The following is a 19,156-nucleotide window of genomic DNA, read 5'->3' on the forward strand; positions in this document are numbered from 1 at the left end:
TCACAAGCAATAAACTGCCCCCTTGAGGGCAGAACGGTTTGAACAGAACTTACGAAACGAAATGAAATATGCACCTAAAATATTACCTCAACAAAACGGTCTGAATATAAACCCAGAAAAGCGGCCCTACACGGCACTACCAGCCCTTAAATGCATTGAGATCTGAATGTGAAACATACGAATAAATTCTCGATTTAACCAACCGACCCGGCACACGCATTATAACGCCGATGATACCACCTTCATCGCCAAAGTAAAAAAACGCGGACTTCCAACGAAACTTCAGAGGCCGAAGGTGTTATCGCGACTGTATTGTTCAAACCGCCCGCGATAAGAAACAAAATCACGTTGTTTCTGGATATCGACCGGCCCTTGCATGCGCAGTCGCACGTGCAAAAGCCGGTTACTGAACCGAAACATCGGCGTCACAGCCACATGTAACATGTGATAAGCGGGCGATGTTGCCAAAGCGGAAAACACTTCTGAAGAGAGAGGAATAGGATGAATTGCAGGAAATAAATAAATAATGAATTCGGAAGACGTTGAGTTGGATATGAAATATTAATGGAGAATATTGGGAAACGCCAAAATTGCGAGAAACAAGGTGTTTGAGGGATGATCATAATTTGTAATGTTATGACTCACAACTTAATGTCATTATGTTTATAATCGATTCTATAAAAAAAAAAAGAAAAGTTAGATTATAAATTTAGTACACAATAGTGTTTTAAATGTAATACTATTTTCTTTCAAGATCGAGGAGGAAGGTGCCAGCGGAACGTTAATCATGGCGTATTCGAAGTCCCGCACTTGTGGGCACTAAGTATAACAATATGGCCGCCTTTGTTCATTGTCTGTGTTTTATTGTGACGTTCCGTGCCATGTTCGCCTCATCCAGATAGCTTTTGCCAGTTATAATTCAAAATGCTTTTGGATGCCCAAATTCCCCATTAGTTCAACAACCGGAGCGAGTCTGCCGCAAGTCTGAGCTGTCTGTTAGTAGACGTCCGCCATAATTTCGTTTTATTTTGTCTATAACACAAGTTGAACAAAAACAAAACTGCATGGGGCGATTCTAATTCATCGTTTACCATTGGGATCTCAAAAACTCCGACTGATTCCTTAAATTTTCGAAGAAATTGGTATACGGATATTTCGAAATTTTTTAAATGTTGTTTATCTTATTAATAGACAGATGTGGGCCCTATATTGGCTCTTGATACTGTCATTGAAGTTCTAAAGCCTTAAAAGTGATAATTGCAAAACCGTTATATCCAGGAACTTTCAAAATCGAAGGAATAAGTTTTAAAGCTAGTAAATAAATTTCATTGTATTTTATTCAATTTTTCATTTAATTCAATTGATTGCAATCGGAAGTTTCCCGATATCCGAACGTTATATTTGGTGCTAGACGTAGCTCTGCCCAGGGTTAACGAATCGCTACGCCCACCGTAAACACCAAATTGGATTTACGTCTAACGGTTACGTAATTTTAAGTAGATACGGATACATTCGCGGTCTTGTTTTAAGTGCCTATTGATTCCAATCCGGAAGTTTCCGAATATTATAACGTTGTGATCGATGTATACGTGGCTCGGCCCTGGGTACATATGTACATACGCACACGAGTCGTTATGTCCACCGTAAAAGCTAAATTGGGTTTATATGTGACATTTACGTCATTTGGAGCGTATACAGGTACATTCGGATGTTCCTTCAAATGTCTATTGCCCCTATATTCTGGTAGGAGAGCTGTTGGCGTACCTTGGATGCAGGGTTAGATTTTTTCATATTCAAATGAAATGGATTCATCAAACATTTCTACTCCTTTCTTCAACTTCTCTTGTAATTGCCATTAACCACAACTCAGTCCAACTAATACTATTACCAAAATAAAGCGCACCATTATACACAGCATAACAAAAAAAGTCATTGTTCCATATATCTAGGATGCAGTTTTTTTTAATTTCTTAATCAGCGAATAAATGAATGAAAAAGCTGCTAACTTCAAAAAAAATTCAAAAAAATCAGTGACCATATCTTGGAATCACAGTTAGAATTTTTCGAGAATCTCAAGGAATGCAGTCACAGCGTATTCGTCAAAAGCGATATTTGGATCTAATTGAGATCTTTCGGATAAAAGATTTACCGCTACATCCATAGTATCGCTGCGTATCCGGCCAAATTCCACCTAAAGGCAAAACGGGAGAAAATGAAATATGAAATTTACGTGATAAACCTAAAATATTTCCAGATTTATCACGTAAATTAGTTTTAGTCCTGCCAAAAAGATTAGTTTTAGCAATAAATAGTCGCGATGCCACGTGAAGATATCTCGAAAGAGGAACCAGCAATTTCTTTCAACTTTCGACTAGCAGATGTTACATAAATGACATAAATACTGAATGCGGCAAAAGTTGGTCATAATTTAGTAGAAAATATGGCAATTTCTCATGTCGCCAAAACCCTCACGTTCTTTGAAATTTAAAATTTCCGACAAAATCGCAGTCCCTCAATTAGACATGTTAATAAATGCGACACTCGACGAAAATCGATTTCGGCAAACCTGCCATGGCATGCACATAACATTATCCCAAATTACGTAATTTCTATTCAAAAATCCATGAAACGCGACAACCCCGCAACTTACGCAAGCACCAATGGAAACAAACCAGAGGGAGAACTCTGGTGGTGGTGGTTTATGGCTCGTTCGAAACGTCACCGTCAGAAAAAAGGTAAGCGGAAGGGGAATTTAGGCAAGTTGCAGAAAGTTGCTTCATGTATTTTTAGGTAATCCCAATGATGAGGAATAAGCCGAAGAAATGAACCTTTTTAATTAAAACTCTAGATATTTAGAGAAGCGATAAGTAGCTGCCATGAAAAGGATGTCCTTGGTATGAAAGACCAGATTAGGCCCTCTCAGGGCAAATTGATCAGAATTATGTTAACTTTACCTAGAAGATCATTTTAATTGAAACCAGAAAACTAGTGCCCGTATTCCAACGTTCCCATGCAAATTATTCTCGCGCTAAAGTTTGAGGAACTAAATACTCTCATTTTTGAGCACCCAACTTTGATCTCGCCCTTGCAAGATTTTCGCCTTCGACCAGTGTTTCAGTAATCTACAGAAACACAATGCAATTACACATTTAAACGCTTAATGGCTATTGTTCATTTTCGCAACAAAAAGGGCCTTTACATCGAATACACATGCGACGGTGGTGACAATGATGGATTACCGCTGCAAGAAAACCTCAGTTAGAAAATCAGCGGACACAATGCGCAAAACCACAAGTTTATTTTTATCTAAAAGAACTCTTATTTTGATCATATTTCGCCATTCCTGGCAAAACATATTTTATTTTATACCCTTCATTCGCGCTGGCTTGTTAACTTCCTCATTTGCATACCTAATAGACATTTTAATTATAATTTCGGCAGTGAACATCATAGCTGCTAATAAAGCATGCAAATGAGGGAGCTGTCCGTATCATCAAATTCCAGTAGTATAAACCAGAGTTGTGAGTGTAACATACTGATATTCGGAGAAAATTAGCAGTTGCACGTTGTCCACATCTGAATACGGATCCAGAGAATGGAGAAAAACACTGGATAAAATATAGTTTTTTTCCAGGCGCATTAAGTTGCTAGATATTTTGCGTCTGAAAGAATTTAATTTTTGTTCCAATTCATTCACGTTCGCAGTCCAGCGTACAGGCTGTGTTCAAAATGGCGCTTAAACTCTTCAGCAGGTTCTGGAGACCACTCTTGATGAGCCCACTCTTGTGAAAAACACACTCTCTTGATCCCACGAAAGTGTGTGTTTTTTTTATTTCTTATTACCTTTCATATGTTTAACGCTATAGCCAAGTTAATTTTATCAATGGATTTGTAACAGATAACGGTTCAAATAAACTTATTTTCACGATATTACCACATTAACGTACGACTTAATAAGCTTAGCTGTAGAGTTCTGCATTTGTGGGATATTCCGCTGCGTGAAAAAAAAACAGAAAAAAAATAATCCAGAACAAAGCGCGTGTTTACCCTGAGTAACTAATTCTCCACGGCCTATCTGCAACTATCTCCAGACAAATGTTTCTATAAGAATCTATAAACATTACAAAACCCATTGTTTGATTATCTTCACTATACTGCACCGAATGATTGATAAAACACATTGAATGGTTCTCTAAAACTTGAATCATCCGCCCAGTGATTCCATCTCTACCCCGCCCATGCAGGATATCGGACTTGATAAACAAGCTTTAGGTCTCTGCAAGAAGGGAATCGAGCAGAGTGGAAAAATTTCAAGTCGGCAATTTCCTCTTAATGATAAGTAAACATTCCCTACTCCAGGAAAGTGAAACAAACATTTACAAATTGATTTGCAATGACGCAGTCATTTCTGGAATGAAACAGTCATTTATCAACATATTAAATATTGCACTTCTGCGAAGCGATCCCTTGTGGGGCCTTTATTAATCAGTTAAACTCGATATTTGTTTTAAATAAAATTCGGAAGGGCAATCTATCTATGTGGGTGACTGCACAGCGGAATGTCCCGAAACCAATTACTGTCCTTCAAGCGGCCAATTATCCTCCGAAGCACAATAATTAGACCGCTATTGGACATCCGACAGGATCCTGAAAATTCCTGAAAGTCCCCGCTAATTCACTTATAGATAGAATACAGAAAGGGCAAACTTGCGGTGTGTTAGGAATAGGCAATGGGCTTATATTATCGGATAAGTAGTTCGAATAACGTAAGATTGGACTTTTGATGGACACAATAAGATACAGGAAAAGCAGTTTAGGACGTTTCCGTACGGTCAAAAAATGCTTCGGAAACTGGACGGGGTGCCCCCCTAGGGAGAAATTATAAGATGGTTCCTATAGATCGTAAAATGCACGAAAAGGCCTTGTAAGCGCACACGGAAAATAAGCGCGGATTCATTACAAATCCAATTTTGCTATGGCATTTTAAATTTCATTTCTGTGCGGTGTACATTAACAAGTAACTGTTTATTAACGAACCGTCGAAAGCTAGGCAATGACACATATACATACACACACCTAGAGGTATTTGCAATAAATTACTATGGCCACAATTTCCTCACACCACCTGTATTTAATCCTGTGAATCTGTAATAAATAATGTAATTCTTGAACTCGAAGAATTCATTTACACTGAAAATGATACTGATCCAGGAGAGGTGTCGCGTGGATATCTCTTGCGCATATCTTAAAAAACTAAAATTTGTATGGTTTTACTTTACCCATATCTATTCTAAAACTAACAAAATCTCTTCAAAACACTACAAATTTCCTGACGCCAAGAGATCTCAATTTTTGAATAAGGAACTCACGCCAAAAATCAAAATGGTAATAGCATACCTTGTTAAGGGGCTAAAAACTTAATTTGGGCGCAAATTGACTTATGAATAATTCCTGTTGGTTTTCCAATTAAAATGGGGAATTTAAATTAACTGGAATTTATCCCTACTGAACAGCAGCTTGTCAATTTTTGGGAATATATTGACTCAGAATTAAAGATGCTCGGATTTAATTTAATAAAAAAACGTTCCATTTACTTCCAACTGGAGATATACGGTAATTTTAATGATTATTTTTTTATTGCTACGTTTGTTGAAACTGGTGAAGATTGGGTCGGGCATTAGGTGAATTTGGTGATTTATCGTGGGCTTTAGGATTTAATTCTAGAACGAAGGAAACACTAAAAAATGCAGCAAAACGCAGATATACATACTACAGTATAAACACAACGCGGTAGGCATTCTTGCGGATAAGGGAAATGAAACTTGCGGCAGGTGCGTGTGAATTTTCCGAAAGTACTTTTTGAAGAGCCCCGGTTTCACCAAATCGGACGTTAATGTGCAGTTTCAGTTAAGCCTCTATTAACGTTCACTATCCACAACCTGGGAAAAATAGTTTTTAAGCTGAAAGTGGTTTATAAAGGGAAGAAAGGAACTAGAATTGTACCGCTAGGTACTCGGTGGAATCGCCATGTTGCCGAATTTGTAAATTAAAACATTTGTATATTTTATACCCGAATGTAAAATTAAACTTTCATTTCCATCAGAGTCGCTTTCTGACTTCAACAATTCACTGGCATAGGCCGTAAATTCTTGAAATTCCCACGAGACAGAAAATTGGCAAGAACTTCATTTATTGAACATTAAGAATTTCCATAAAGGATAAGAAGACAAAATGCGTCGTTTTGACGTCATTCGAGAAAGCAATTACTCTAATTGCCGGTTTACTTTGAGGTTCATCGTTTGGCTGTAGCTTCCTACTCACTCCATTTGACTTGCAATCCTCACTCAGTAATTTATCAGCGCCAGGTATGTGGGTGGATTCTGAATTTTCGACTGTCCACCGATTACGTACAACTGATGGATATATCTAAAGCTGTGAGGATTGCAGAGTAACTCTTTCCCGTAAATAAAACTAGACGTTCGTCACGGCATGCACAAACATTAATTCAATTAAAATCCCTCTTTTAGCTAATACGTTCCACCCTGTACCTACATCAAACATCCACCTGAAAAGTGGATTACTCACATCGAAAACGGGGTGTGAAAATGGGACTGTGTCCACTCACGTCTCACACGAGCCTTTTAAGCAAACCGCAACAGTAAACTGTGTCACAGCATTCACTCTGCAGTCCAACGCTCTCGGACTGATTTAATGGGATCGATATGGAAGCTACAGGGTGCTTCTATTCAATTATCTCTGAAGGGTCCAGATTAGGTATAGTAGTTATTAAAGAGGATTTAGCTCAGTTGGGAAATTCTAATCTTTAATTTACTGAAATGCTTTTATTAAGTACAAGCAGTGCTTTAGAAGACAAGGAATTGAACTTGACGAGAAAAGCAAGGAATCTTTCCATTTTAACATTATTTTAAACGGAACTACAGTGCGTCCCTGGATAGATGTAACAAGAGGACAAGAGCAACCAAAAATTTTTGAACAACGTCCGCTGGTCGAGTCCTTCCGTTGTAAAATGATGGTAAAAAAATGAGTTGATTCCGTGTGAGGCAGGACGTCTTACAAACAAAATTGTAAAAATCGTCACCAAGAAAGTCCCTTTATTTTTTCAAAACACAAAAAAATTCGACTCAAAAAAGTAGTTTAGATTCCAAATTTTATATGTTCATACCAAATTTCACAAATACAAAAGTTTTTTTTTTCGAAAAAATACATGTTATTTTGAATCATACAACAAACACCGCGTAAACACTACAACAAAAAATAATTTTAAAATTTAAAATATCAGATTTACAAACAAACTAATTAGCAACAGGTTTGCCATTTTGGAATACAGCAGAACTCAGATGTAACCAACACGTGCTGCAACGAACACTCGGTTACGACGAACAAACAAAAAATCTGGCTCAAGTTTCCATAACGCTAATGTATTTTTATTCGGTTATAACAAACTCGTATATAGCAAACATTCAGTTTCAATAAATCATATTTATTATTTTCTGGAACTTTGTGCTCTGTTATACCGAATCGTTGGGAGATGCTCCTGCGAGCGAGCTGCTGTTTTGGGGAATGAACCAAAAACCACCAAACTTCTGCTTTGGAAGAAATTAATTTAAATGAATGCGACACGATTGATGAACACGTGGAAGTTTCTGAATTCCCTGATGATACTGACACTGCTCGAACAATGACCGATGATCAATATGAAGACAGTTCCAGTGATGAAGAGGAAGTTGACAGAAATGATGAAGTTTTAATCTCCACAGTTCAATAGGTCCTTTCTGTTTCGAAGGTCGTGGCATATCGTGTACAAATGACTTATCCAGAAGATGAAAACGTTTTAAATGCGACTGATCTTTTTTGCAAAACAAAATAACTGGAGAGGTATTAAAGGACCGCAAGGTACAGAGTCAAATTACGTACTTCTTTTCTGCCCAAACTGCGATTTTATTTAAGGTATTTGCTGTTTTTTTCTCATTTAAGATTGTACGCCTATTTACTAGAACCAAAAATTGTATAATTTGACATTTGATTAAAACAGAAACTTCGGATCAACAAGCTTTTTTCCTCGGTCGCCTAAAGAGAACCTCTGCACACAACGAACGACAGGCCAAGTCCCTTGGAGGTTCGTTGTGGCCGGATTCAACGGTAATTATTCATTCGATGTAACCAGCCATATCGGAACATCTTTCGATCCTTCGTCCGAATTCCTTAAAACTATTTTGAATATGTTCCATCGTTAAAGAGTTCACGTGATTTGTAATTCTTTGCTGCAATACCGCTGCATCATCAGGAAGCGGTTCGGCATAAACCAATTGTTTGAGCCGACCCCATAGAGAGAAGTCCAATATTGAAAGGTCTGGGGATCTCGGCGGCCATCGGATTGCTCCGTTTCGGGCAATCCAATTTCCTTCAAAATTAAAACGCTCTTTTCCGAAAAATACTTTTGTATTGCTCGAATCTGGCACGGACATGTACGATAGCATTCTAAACAACATTTTTTCGCATCTTGAAAAATAGGGACAGTCCATTGATGACGATCTTGACAAACTTGTTTGTGAAACATCTTCTATAACACGGAATCAACTCATTTTTTTGTGTACCACAGTTTTACAACAAGCAGGACTCGACTCCCGTATGTCGTTCAAAAATTTTTGATCCATCTACGCTCTGATTGCATCTGTCCCGGGACACGCTGTAGGTTCAATTTTCGGGCGGACTTGGTTTTAAGCTCTATGTTTAGTCTAAGTCGGGTCTATAACTGAGCCGGAACTAATCTTGAAAAAATAGGAAAGGAGCTTAAGAGACTGCAATTTGAAAATGTAAAACATTATCTTGAGCAATAATTTTGCAAGTTATATCCCCGAGTTTCGTCTAAAAGCAGTCAGCCATTCGAAAGGTTGTTGCGTTACGTCATTTCCCTGTCGGGCCCCATTTCAAAAAGTCTGCATTTTGAATTAAAACCCCGGCATTGATCTTTTGCCTGGAAAATAACAGAAAGCATTTATACCAACTCCACTAATAGGAATCTCAATATTGATTCTGGCCATTATAAAATATTCTAATCGCAAACTGAATTTAAATTGCTGGAAGTCCGTTTTCGTAGTATTTACGTAAATATAGGTAAACGTAGCGTAAGAGTATCTAAAACTGTTTAAACGTGAAATGGGTCCGTAAAGCACCACCCCTCATCCTAGGCAATTTCCACTTAATGGGAATGTTAACTTTATTCGTGAAAGGTGGTCATTTACGCCCTAATTGGTCAATGTGGCAGGGAATAGTGTTCCCTCTTAAATGAGGACAACGAACTCGGCCCTGACACGGCAAAAAGTGACCAAGAACTCCTGTGGCGTATATTAATTATCAGTGGTGTTATCACGGAACAAATACGAGCGATCCGAGCGCCCTCAAGGGCCGCCTGCCCCCCACAATGGAACAAAAATTAAATGCAAATTTTATGGTTTTACAGGAAGAGCTACACGGTTTTACAACAACGAAAAAAATTAAAATAATAATAAAAAAAAATCCACGATTAATTCAAACTAGTTAATCTTCATTTTTAGCGTTGAGATTTGGCTTCGCTCCAAGTGCATGCTTATGCATTAATGCTATATTATGTTGAACCTTTCGGCAAAGCATGCAAATACGCTTTTCTTGTTTAAAGCTTCTTAACGGCTTTAAGGGACGCACTCTACAGCTGCGTCACTCTGCAGATGTGGATAATTAACGTTATTTAATTGTTAGCGTCTTCCGGCATGTACGTTTTGCAACTTTTCGAAATCGCCATCGCCTAAATGTGCACTCATGAAAATTGCAAATGCACCGAAAATAGGGCCGTAAGGGCCCGAATACGGGGGTACACCTGCCGTCTGGAAAGGTCAACTTTAACTTAAGTTCAGCCATTGTTTGTTGTTCGCAACAAAATTGTCACCCTAATATTGATCTTCGCCCGTTGTTTTCAGCCAGTTTTGTGTGAAATTGGCAAAAAAGGGGGAACTGGATTTTGCTTAATAAAACTTTTAGGGTGAATACAAATTATCCTCGAAATAATCGCAGCCAGGGGTATGAACGGAAGTGCGCTTTATAATTTGGGATGGCACTGGGTACACATGGGGAAAATAGCTGCAAGCGGATGTTACCGTGAATTCGATACCATTTTTAATTTTCCATCGGGAAGGAAAAAAGAAATCACCTTTAACTTTGATTTTCGAGGTCTATCATGACATCGCTTACCTGCGAATGATTAGAGGACCAACAATGTGATATTAGGTCGTGTAGTACGAAATGAGTAGAATTGAATTGAAACTTTAGTCATTTTTTTTTCATATGAAATGTCTTTATTGTCAATTGAAATATGCACCGCCATTATCAATACACTTCTGCCATTTAACGGGAAGTTCACTGATTCCCCTGGTGTAAAAGCATGCAGGCCGGGAGTCGATAAACTCGTGGAAGGCACCTTTGACAGCCTCGTCGGAGTTGAATGTTTTCCCTACCAAAAAGTTATCAAAATTTTGAAAGAAGTGGTAATCAGTGGGTGGTAAGTCGGGTGAATACGGTGGATGACGAAGAGTTTCCAATTCCAACTCCTGTAGCTTGGCCAAGGTGACTTGCGCGGTGCGCGGCCGAGCGTTGTCGCGCAACAATAGCGGTGCGCTTCGATTGGCTGCTTAACCGTCAGTTGCCTCATCATTTCGGTCAGTTGTCGGCAGTAGACGTCAGCCGTAATCGATTCACCAGGTTTCATGAAGGTGTGATGGATGACACCTGCGTTGGACCACCGAACGGACACCATAAGCTTCTTTCGATGAAGATTTGTTTTCGCACAATGTTTTGGTGGTTCATCTTGATCCGACCACTGCGATGAACGTCTGGTATTGTCATATAGGATCCATTTCTCATCACAAGTATTATACCGGCACAACAAAGAAGCACAAGCTTCGAGACGTCGTTCTTTCTGTATGTCGCTCAACTCGTGCGGTACTCACTTGTCCAGCTTCTTCACCTCACCAATTTCAGCCAAATGAGTCAACATTGTTTTTTTGGTTACACTGAATATTAACGAAAATTCGAACGCACTTTGACGTGGATTCGCTTCCACCACGGCTTTCAGATGATCGTTATCCACTAGAGTTTCAGGTCGTCCACGGGGTTCATTTGTTAGGTCAAAATTGCCAGAACGAAATTTCATGAACCAACGAGATACTGTTTGCTGTGAAGTGACTTCAGTACCCAACACATCATTAATATTGCGAGCCGTCTGAGCTGTTGTGGTTCCACGGTGAAACTCATATTTCATTAACACACGAATTTCACTATTTTGCATGGCTGCACAAAATTTTTTATAAAAATTAAAGTTTTCAATAATTTTTAACATTTTAAACTCTGATCGAAAGAGGAAGAATGTGCCTTTTCCACAAAAAAAAGTCAAGTCCAAATATAGATTTAGAGTGAAGTTATTCGCAGTTGAATGTGGCATTTCGAGAATCTACTCATTTCATACTACACGACCTAATAACTGTGGACCTGAAACGAAATGAGCTCATTTTAAAAATGGTGCTGCTCGTGCCATTGCACAGGTAAATCGCCCAATCACATTTGCTTTGTTAAAAACGAATTATCGCGAACTTGCACCAGCAGAAACAACGCACAAAACATGATAAGCAATCGCTTCCAGTTTTCCCGCGACTTTCCAGTACGCCTGATCTCCATTGACCTTTTGGCCATTCCCAACTTGTCCAACTTCATTGAGAGTTACTTGTCACATTACAATTCCATGATACACCAGAGCGAGAAATGTCCGCATTTTTAACTGGCAAATTTACGTTTTAGTCGGGATTAATTTATCCTTCGGTATTAGGTATATTTCGGAAAAAAGATACGGTATCTAACGATCTTGCTCGTACACATGGATTTGTTAAAAATTTATTTATTTTACTGTTTTTTTATTATTATTATTCACAAAAAAATGTATTTTAAATGTACGTACCTATGTACAAATCTTTTAAAGGATAAATAACAAAACGAATCATTAATTTATCAAAAATACCTCATTTTCGTACATTTCCGTTCGTGCACTTAAATTTAAATATAAAACTAAACAAGATTTTCGATTAAACAACAATTGATCGATACTTTGCCGAGCAGCCCTTTGCTGCGATGACCGCTTGACATCTTCTATTCATAAAATAAAATTATTTTTTGCATATTTTAGAACTGATTTTTCTTCCATTCTGGAGATAAAATATTTTTAATTCAGTTTTTTATGAAATTTAATGTTTTCTTTTATATACAGGGTGAGTCGGGAGGATCGTGCCAAACTTCAGGAGCGTGTTGTACATGAAAAATAAATGGAAAAAAACTCAAATGTTGTTATCCGATTTTCGTTTGTTTACAAGTTATAGCGTAAATAAAATTAAAACATAAAATTTTAAAAAATTATAAATTTCATAAGAAATTCCATAAATTAATACGTTGGATTGGTCGTGATGGCCCTACTAGTTGGCCTCCAAGGTCTCCAGACCTCACACCACTGGACTATTGTTTGTGGGGTTGGTTTAAAACTGAAGTGTACAGAGTAAAAGTGGACACTCAAGATGCACTAATTCAACGCATTAGAAATGCTGCAGCTGCCATTAAAGAAAGGCATGAAACGATTAGGAGCGCAACGAATGCTCTTCATAGACGAAGCCGAAAATGTTTAGAAGTTAATGACAATATTTTTGAACATTTACTATGATATCCAAACGTTAATTTATGGAATTTCTTATGAAATTTATAATTTTTTTTAATTTTACGTTTTAATTTTATTTACGCTATAACTTGTAAACAAACGAAAATCGGATAACAACATTTGAGTTTTTTTACATTTATTTTTCATGTACAACACGCTCCTGAAGTTTGGCACGATCCTCCCGACTCACCTTGTATATATATTTTTTTAATTGCTCACAAATGTTCAATTGGGTGGAAGTCTGCTGATTGTGGAGGGGTTTTTAACTATTTTGGAACATTTCAAATTGGCCATTTTTCGTCGATAAAAGCCGTGTGCTTACGATCGTTATCGTGTTGAAACCTACCTAACTTTTGCGCAATTCGTTTTACATTTTTTTTAGAATACCATTTTATATAGCCACGTTTATCCATAATACCATTTACAAAATGCATATTTCCAACTCCATTTGAGGACATGCAGCCCCCAATCATTAGGTATCTACCTCCATGTTTTACAGTCGGAAGTGTATTAGGAGGATTATTATCTTCATTCACTTTTCTCCACACTCTATGGATGCCATCTGACAGGAAAAGATTAATTTTCGTTACATCCGACCAAATAATGGTACCCCAAAACTCTTGACCTTTATTCATATGTTCCTTCGCAAATAAAATTCTCTTACGTCAATTTTCTTTGCTAATATACGGTTTCTTCCGTGGGATCCTACCATGATAACCATGTTTCCATGATACACGTTGGATCGTTTAGTCAAAAATATGTTTTCCTATCGCGTTTTCGATCATTAGGGGAATTTGCGGCACGCCTACCTTTAGGTTTTTCCTATTCTTGTTTATTATCATGCGTTCATCTCTTTGATCTAACTTCATTTTCTTCGCTCTTCTCAGAAAATTGGAAGTCGTGCCTTCGTTTTTAAATTTTTTTGTAATATATTGAATCGTAGAATGTGTTTTATTAGTTAATCGACCCAACTTTCGTAAGTTACAGCCTTTCAGTATCATATAAACAATAGATTCTTTTAAATCACGACTTGGTTGTTTTCGTTTGGGCATTTTGTATGAAACTGATGAAAGCAGTAAACAAATCGACAGTATGCAATAAAATATTACTCATCTGTGCGGTATGAAGAAAAAGTAGTTTACAATAGATTAGAACATGCGCTATTCAGAACAAGTGTACGAACAAAAACGTTGTATCAAAAGAGGTATTTTTGTTAAATTTTTTGAATAATTTTGTTATTTATTCTTTGAAAGCTTCGTACACAAGTCCGCATATCAAAAATATATTTCTTGTTAATAATAATTAAAAAAAAAACAGTAAAATAATTTTTTGACAGCGAAAATCGAATATTTTCGTTAACAAATCCATGCGTACGAACAAGATTTTTAGATGCTCTATGTTATGTTGTTCTGGAGAAAAAATGAGAAATTTTTAATCACGAGTGAGCTTTAATCGCTCAAGAAATTCTGCAGAATAATTTTGAAATTTCTGTCGTATTTTAACGTTGCGTACTGCCAGTTTCGAAACTTCATCTGCGACTTTAACTGCAAGAATGAACTAGATAATCCTAATTAATGCACATGCAAATTACGCCAAAAGATAGTGCTTTAGTGCATTTTACCATATGGGAATTTGCATAATGGGGGGTATATAAGTGGGTATATAATTTTCGACATGGGACTCCAGATTACCTCGCACAAAGTCACTCATCTCAGCGAGCGTTTTATCCACATTTAAAATTCTTTCATTAAGATATGCAAACAAGCTCAACCTGACAGCCTAATGAACCATTCAGTTTGTTAAACGGAAAACGCGATATCTTATACGGGCCAGCTTTCGAAAGGGAATAACGAATCCTTCATAGTCAGGATAATTAATGAGGTACTTGACAAATATTTGAGGAAACTGAGTTGCTGAGTTGAATGACATGCCTTGCGAACAGGAGAAAATGGAGCTCATCAGTTATGTATCTAGATGATAAATATACCTCTTGCTAAGGCAAGTGACAAAAGTCCTGTTTGAACCTTACAATCTTAAGGGGATTCCCAAGAGTGGCCTTTCCGGTTTAATTATAAGAAACAAATTTTACGCCATGCGCATTCGCCACCCTGACGGGATATCAGCGGCCTGATTCCGTACTCAGGTGAGTGAAACGTTCTCCAGAGAATTCGTTCACCATCAATTTTCCCCAAACTGCAAGATTGAACTCTAACGTGTGATACATCGTCGTGACCGCAAAAAGAAGCCCAATGCAAAAATGTGAAAATCCATGAGTTACAGAAATGGGCATCCCCTATCTGATGGGAATGAGATCAAACTTCACGTCCGTTCTCGCCATAACCGGCACAGCAATGATAAAAAATGATCATGGATGCACAACCTGTATTAAATCTCGTCCACTTGGGGAGTTCTCGAGCAAAAGTCCTTTCTCACAGTGGTGTTTTGATTGGAGCGGATCTTGTCAACAGTGAATATGGTGGAAATTGGCTGCCAGAGATCGAAAATGGTCTTAAAATTGTTATCCTCCTAACTTTTTGCTCCGTCAATCCGAGAATTTCGCCTTGTCGTATCTGCTATTGCGACCAAATCTGAAACTCTAGAGAATCCCCGACTATTTTCACATCTTAGGAGAGTTCGTGGCAAATAAAACTTCATTCGCTTAACTTTCCAAGGCAAAATCTCTTCATCAAACACTGTAAGACATCCGATAACCGTCAGGAAAAACTAATCTAATAATATCAGCAAAGCTTAAATGCCTGCGGATAGCAACGTTTGCAGAAGTGTGCCTCGCGGGTGTGTCCGTTATCGACCCGCGTCGACTTCCAAGTTCCCTCTTCCATTCATGGAATAAAATGCCGAATTCTGGCTGCGATGAGGGGGTGGATAATGGCTTCACATTAGAGGAAACTGTATTACGGTTTTGGTCCGAGAACCGGGGCGAACTTTTAATAATTGTCATTTCCAACATATGGGATCTGAACATCTGAAAATTTCAACACTTGGACTCGTGAACTTTGTGGTGGTTCCAAAAAGAAAGCCATATTTTTCGGTTGGTTTCTATGGGCACGTCGATAGAAATCAGCCATCGACACTGAAAAAAGAGCCCCTCAATCAAAACAACCCCAAAAATTTTAACTTATCCAGAACTCCATCTAGCGTTGCTGGAACTCAACATTTCCTCCTTTCCTCTTACCAATGATTTTAATCCAGGTCGTCCTTTAATTTTCCGGCAACGACATTATTTTAAAACCACCTAATTAATCCGAATCCCATAACAGCAAAATTGTCCGTCCTTCGCCATGGGGCATAAAGCAGAACCCCCTTGCTGTTGCATATTGCATTGCCTGGAAATGTGGCACATGAATTTCGGATTAAACTCCGTCCAGGTCCTTCACCATGTTGTGCAAGTATGTAATTAAAACGGTTGTTAATGCGGATTGTGTGGGTTAGTTGCTGTCTCGCAATGGTGTCAAGAGGTCCCCGAGGGAGAAGTCGAGTTGGGCACATTTAAAAAGTATTTAAAATCCATGAAAACGTTGCAGGAAACGTGCGACATTAAAACCAAACGTTATCTACAGTTTAATCAAGAATACAAAAAACTTGCGAGACTATCGGACACTAAACGATTTCCAAATGTTGGGAGCTGCTGATAAAATGTTCTGAATGCAGTGGGTAAGAACAAGATCTTGTCTATGTAACGGTGGGAACAGTTATTTGTGGGGTGGAGTTACACACAAGTGGCGAATCTATCCATAAAACATGAACAATTCTAAACCAAGTTAAAGTTCCTGGCAAACTACTCTCAACTTGGTCAAAACACCATGAAACTCTCAATTTACGAAGATTACTTCGAACGAAAATCGTTAGCTGAATTTTGACTGTATTCAGTGGTAATGAAAAGATTCAGGGCCAGCTTCTGAATTCTGGAAAGCAAAACGCACTCCCTTACGAATGAAGTCTAAACGACCGATGCAAACGGGTCTGGAATATGGAATTTTAGCAAACACTTGATGTTGAAGTTCTGGGAAAACTTCTACTCCCCAGTGGATCGATTCAATCTGATACAATTGACGGACTTCAACGGCACATAGTGAGAACTTAGGCCCTTCGATCCACTTCAAGATCATCTACCTCTGTCCTCTAGTCCTTCCAACATGTTTGCATATTTAAGATTACACAATATTTTTATAAAGGACAAATAGCCCCCTTCTGGCGACGTGGCGAGGCAATTCTACGGTAAACTATGATCTACTAGGGGTCCCTGCCCCAGTCCCCGATCAACAAGGAAAATTCCGAAGAACCAAAAGGAACCAATTCTCCAACACGACCAAACCTTCTTGTTGCAAACGTCTAATTCACAGACTAATGACAATATACAGGGTGTGGCATGGGATCCAAGAGTTTGTGAAACGAGTAGCACTCGACCGTTTACAATGGAAGAGTGGTGCTTCGACACTAATTTTCTCATTTGGCTCATGGCGCCATGGGGGTGTCATGGACTTTAGAACATCGAGTATTCGTTTATGATTGTTTTGTTGAGAGTGGAGAATCTGCGACTGCAGTTCAGTGTGAGTTTCCGCGCAGATTCGGTGTTAATCGGAGTTATTTTGTTCCCACCCGCGACACAATATTACGTTGGATTAACAATCTACGAACAAGAGGTCCAACAATGGAAAAAAAGCTTCCCGGTCCTCAACCTACTGGGCGCACTTCAGAAAACATTGAAAGGGTGATGCAAGCGATACAGAGAAATCCGCTTCGCTCTGCATGAACGCATATCCCATGTAATTTTTGGTTCATGATCATAAAATGCTGTGTTTTCGACCATGTTGTTGTAATGAAAACCAAATTATATATCAAAAACCAAAGATTCTATGATTACTTCAAAAACACTCGATCCCCATGACGCGTCCCGTAGAAAAAATCAAAGGAGGAAGAAAAATTTCCAGGCGTAGCGAACTCAAATCTTCCAGATCAGTGAAGAAATTTACTCCTTGTCCAGACGAACACTTGTCCCACCTTTGCAGTTTTAGCTCGTTTAAGAGCTAAAGCTATAAATCATAATAGATCCTGTATAAATATGAGAAATTTATCTAAATACGACTCCCTGAATGAAAATGAAAGGCTTTTAGGAAATAAGGCCATAAATATGAACACAACATGAGCATTTACATTCACAATTTGAAATATGGGAAATATGAGACAGGCAGTCTAGAATAAACCACTTAATGGATGGAGCAGCAAAATGTTAGTGACATCGTAAATATGTTTTTGCCTTGTTTATTTGTTTAAGAAAGTTTATTTGATTAGTCCCATTCATTGATGCAACTCACGATTTATACCACTGAAACTAATAAAGTCTTTTCACTACAATTAGGCTTTATAGAAATATCAATAGACATACTAAATTCAGTTTTATGCAAAGCGACTGAGAGCTATTGACGCAAACACTCTGTGGCTCTAATATCAATGTTTTTACGAATTCTCTGAACTCTCCTCTCTCACACTCCGAACTCTTCTACCATGAAACGGTGTTCTGCTAAAAAAAACTCGAGATGTGGAGGACTTCATAAAATAAAAATTCTTGAACATACTCAAGCTTTCGACACATAAAATGTCAATTCGACTTTTGTACCTTAGTAAGGCTCACTCCCTATACAAGGTGTTTCAAAAAGGTGATGCACAATCTGAAGAAATTATAGAGGGCATTGCCGTAGAAAATTTTTGGATATAAACTCCCTAGCCTAAAATAAGCCGTTTTGGCTCTGGAACAATTTTTGTCCAAAAACGTTTTACGTTTGACACCAAAAGGTACCGACGCTCAAGCAATTTTCATTAAAACATTCCCGTGGTGCTACAGGATAGAATGTGGTTCCAGCATGGCAGGGCAAACACACATTTTACCTATCGTGTGCAGGATCACCAAAATCTAGAATTTCCCGAGCGACGCATCGGACCAGAACACTGGAGAGGGCATATCAATTGGCCAGCGCGCAGTCCCGATTTAACCCCGTAGGATTTCTTCTTATGGGACTGAAACCCCTGTAGCTGAAACCCGCAAGGAACTCTTAGGAAGAATGATGGCTGATTGTCTTTTCGTGCAGCAAGGTCCGCACACGTTACAAAGGGTGCGCGATTCCATGATTTGACGGACAAAGTTGTGTAACGAGCTGAGGGATCGCCTCTTTGAACCATTATTATAAATTTATTATTATTGCGTTGTCTTTAATAAAATTTACTTAAATTTTGATGTTTTTTAGTGTCAACAGGAAAACATTATATTTTTGGATAAAAACTGCTTCAAAGCCAAAGTGGCTCATTTTCAACTAAGGGTATATATGTAATTTTTTTTTACCGTAGTGTCCTCTATTACCTCCTCAATTTGGACACCCCCTTTTTCAAGCACTCTGT

The 19,156-nt window shown here is 38.2% G+C and overlaps 1 protein-coding gene across 7 annotated transcripts in view; it reads right to left on the reverse strand.

Moving 5' to 3' along the window:
- The window catches only part of bsk (mitogen-activated protein kinase dJNK), a 45,786-nt gene that overhangs the window by 24,371 nt on the left and 2,259 nt on the right, over positions 1-19,156 (reverse strand). For 2 of the 7 annotated variants that reach the window (XM_066283605.1, XM_066283603.1), the window contains exon 1: positions 87-317. The exons of 4 other annotated variants lie outside the window; for them this stretch is intronic. The gene's annotated coding sequence lies outside the window, so the exon portion shown is untranslated. Of the gene's footprint in view, positions 1-86; positions 319-19,156 lie in introns of those variants that run through there. One more of the 7 variants, XM_066283598.1, reaches the window with a different exon arrangement.

This window comes from Euwallacea fornicatus, chromosome 7 (assembly GCF_040115645.1).
Source record: "Euwallacea fornicatus isolate EFF26 chromosome 7, ASM4011564v1, whole genome shotgun sequence".
Classification (NCBI taxonomy): Eukaryota; Metazoa; Arthropoda; class Insecta; order Coleoptera; family Curculionidae; genus Euwallacea; species Euwallacea fornicatus.